The 3,387-nt window shown below is 44.2% G+C and overlaps 1 protein-coding gene and 1 pseudogene across 1 annotated transcript in view; one reads left to right on the forward strand and one right to left on the reverse strand.

The window, feature by feature from the left end:
- The window catches only part of SLC30A9 (solute carrier family 30 (zinc transporter), member 9), a 73,186-nt gene extending 71,810 nt beyond the window's left edge, over positions 1-1,376 (reverse strand). The window contains exon 1 of the mRNA XM_015572391.1: positions 1,348-1,376. The gene's annotated coding sequence lies outside the window, so the exon portion shown is untranslated. The remainder of the gene's footprint in view (positions 1-1,347) is intronic.
- On the forward strand, positions 360-1,157 carry LOC102769667 (annotated as a pseudogene).
- Positions 1,377-3,387: the final 2,011 nt, after the last annotated feature.

A 3,387-nucleotide genomic window follows, 5' to 3' on the forward strand; every position in this document is an offset into this window, starting at 1 on the left:
ATTTGAACTGGAAAAAGGAGAGTGACACACCCTGGCAGCAAGTGTCCATTGAAGAAATCCTAGAAGAAGAAAGGGTAGAATAGCAGACCAAGCTGGAAGCCGAGAAGCTGAAAGTTCAGGCTCTTAAAGATCAAGGTCTCTCCATTCATGAAGCAGACACTCTTAATAAGTATTCTGGTCACCTTACACATGTGACTAGAGACTGTAGAATTTTGAAAAGTTTTTCTTTTGTATTCTTTCACATATGCAACATGAAGAAATCATGTGGCTCCCCCCCCCCCTTTTTATGAACAAAATCATTGCTTAAATAGGTGGATGAACTCCTTTCACACATCACTATGGAGCCAGCAACGTGGGTCCCCGTCCCCGTCCCGCCGAGGCGGCGACCACGGTAGGAGGAAGGAGGTGTTGGACGCGCGGGCCCTTCGCCGCTTTACGTTGCAGCCTTATCTCAGCTCAACATGAACTATATGCCCGGCACCGCCAGCCTCATCGAGGACATCGACAAAAAGCACTTGGTCCTGCTGCGAGATGGAAGGACACTTACAGGCTTTTTGAGGAGCATTGACCAATTTGCTAATTTAGTGCTACATCAGACTGTGGAGCGTATTCATGTGGGCAAAAAATACGGTGATATTCCTCGAGGGATTTTTGTGTCAGAGGAGAAAATGTGGTCCTACTAGGAGAAATAGACTTGTAAAAGGAGAGTGACACACGCTTGCAGCAAGTGTCTATTGAAGAAATTCTAGAAGCACAAAGGGTAGAACAGCAGACCACGCTGGAAAACGAGAAGCTGAAGGTTCAGACTCTTAAAGATCGAGGTCTCTCCGTTCCTCGAGCAGACACCCTTGATGAGTATTAACTCTTTTGCTCCGAGGCTATTGCTCTTGGGGAGCAGGGGTTCTCACTGAATGAAAATGACGTTTTTCTTTTGGATTCTTTCACATGTGCAACATGAAGAAATCATGTGGCTTTTCCCCACCCCCCCTTTTTTATTAACAAAATCATTGTTTAAAGAAATAGCTGGATGGACTCCTTTCACACATCACTATGGAGCCAGCAACTACTTTTCTATGTTGCTCTTCTCATCCCAAATTAGAGTTTACAGGGGATAGTCTTCATTTGCTTGTAAATAAAATATGAATCTCAAAAAAAAATAAATAAAAAATAAAAGAATTCAAAACCCTGTCTAGTTATAACATATATAAGGTGTCCCCAGAAAATGTATACACACACTTTGAATAACTGTTTTGTTAATCCTCACCTGAGGATATTTGTTCCCTGATTTTTAGGGAGAGTAGGAGAGAGAGGGGAAGACAGAGAAACATTGTTGTGAGAGAAACCTACCGATTGGTTGCCTCCAGCATGAGCCCTGATCTGGGAGGCAACCCGGGCCTGGGAGGAGCCTGCAACCGAGGTATGTGCCCTTGACTGGACTTGAACCTGAGACCTTTTGGTCCACAGGCCGATGCTTTATCCACTGAGTCAAACTGGCTAGAGCCACTTTGAATAATTATAAAGACAGTGTTTATTACAATACATTTCATTTTCAAAATTGAGCTATCAGTTGATAAAGTGTGTATACATTTTTTTGGGACCCCCTGTATTTTCTAAAGGGTTAGGTGTATTAATGAAATAGTATCATGAGAGAATTGTTTTTGCAAGAGTGGCTGGTTAAGTATTTAAGAGTTAAGACTTTTCTAAATGCTTAATAATGATCTTACAAAATGTAAGTTCATATATGTGCATGTGCAGATATATGCCGTCTGAAATGAAAATAATATTTTCTTAATGGCTCAGCAAATTCATCAGGAACATAAATTATTGGAAGCTACCCATTGTCTTCACTATCAGAAAAGTGTAAACAAGGAACGCAGAAGGCTCGTGAACCTAGAGCTCTGGCAAGGGCCAGAGCTATGCACTGATTGTTCAGTCGAGACTGGTGGCTCAAGCAATTTCCTGACCAAATAGTCTAAAAGTAAATGTTTACTAATATTTACTGACCTTTAAGATAGTCAGTCTGTTACCGGAACTGCCTGCCTAAGGGCAGTATGTGTATCCAAAACTGAATAAAAGGCTGGCAGGGCCTGGGCACCAGGGGGAGTCCTTCCCCTTGCGTTGGACTCGCCACCTGGCCCAGGGGTGGGCAGACTTTTTGACTCGAGGGCCACAATGGGTTTTTAAACTGGACCGGAGGGCCGGAACAAAAGCATGGATGGAGTGTTTATGTGAACTAATATAAATTCAAAGTAAACATCATTACATAAAAGGGTACGGTCTTTTTTTTTCAATAGTTTTATTCATTTCAAACGGGCCGGATCCGGCCCACGGGCCGTAGTTTGCCCACGGCTGACCTGGCCCCTCATTATTTCCAAATTATTATTTCTTGTCTTGTCGCGTCATTTGCCCGTGGCCCTTCTCCAGATCCCGAACCCGAAGCCATGCGGGACATGGCATCTCACGATAAATTACTGTAAATGTTGAAGATAATTTGAAAAGCATGAGGAACAGAGGCAGCATAAGTATTCACTCAAGTTTCAGGCTTGGAACTTATATGCTTTAAAAACTTCTTAATGTCAACTTACTTTTTCATTTGGCAAATAACTGTTGAAGGCTCAGAATAGTTTTGGTCGTTTGCCTCTATTTCTTAAAGGCTGAGAAAAGCAAATATAACAGTGTATCTTCTTGCGCATTAAAATATGCAGGCTACCAGCAAAATCAGTGAAGCAAAGGCTAAAGCAAATCCTCCCAAGAAACCCATCCTCCAGGAAAGCATCTTCACAGCAGGCCAATAGTGTCATCTTGTCAGCCCTATTCGAAATATCTTTTGTGATTATTACCAACAAAGATAATAAGCCACAACACCTTTTTTTCCCCACCCACTGATGAAATGCTTTTATAGAGACTGCACTAAGGTGTTGAAAGAGGGATTACTCCAGTCTAAAATCCTTCTTCAGGAGATAACATTTCCATGATTTGATCCTCGAGCGTTTTTTCCTCCTTAGATTTTAAAACATTTTATTATAGAAACTAGAGGCCCGGTGCACAAAAATTTGTGCACTCAGGGGGGTCCCTCAGTCCAGCCTGTGCCCTCTCACAGTCTGGGACCCCTCGGGGGATGACCACCTGCTGGCTTAAGCCTGCTCCCAGGGGGATCGGGCCTAAGCTGGCAGTCAGACATCCCTCTGGCAGTCCAGAAGCCTCTGGGGATGTCCACTTGCCAGCGGGGAGCAGGCCTAAGCTGCAGTTGGACATCCTTAGCACTGCTGAGGAGGCAGGGAAGGCTCTTGCCACCACTGCTGTGCTGGCAGCCGTCAGCCTGGCTTGTGGCTGAGCAGAGCTCCCCCTGTGGGAGCGCACTGACCACCAGGGGGCAGCTCCTGCATT

Source organism: Myotis davidii, unplaced genomic scaffold (genome assembly GCF_000327345.1).
Source record: "Myotis davidii unplaced genomic scaffold, ASM32734v1 scaffold629, whole genome shotgun sequence".
NCBI lineage: Eukaryota > Metazoa > Chordata > Mammalia > Chiroptera > Vespertilionidae > Myotis > Myotis davidii.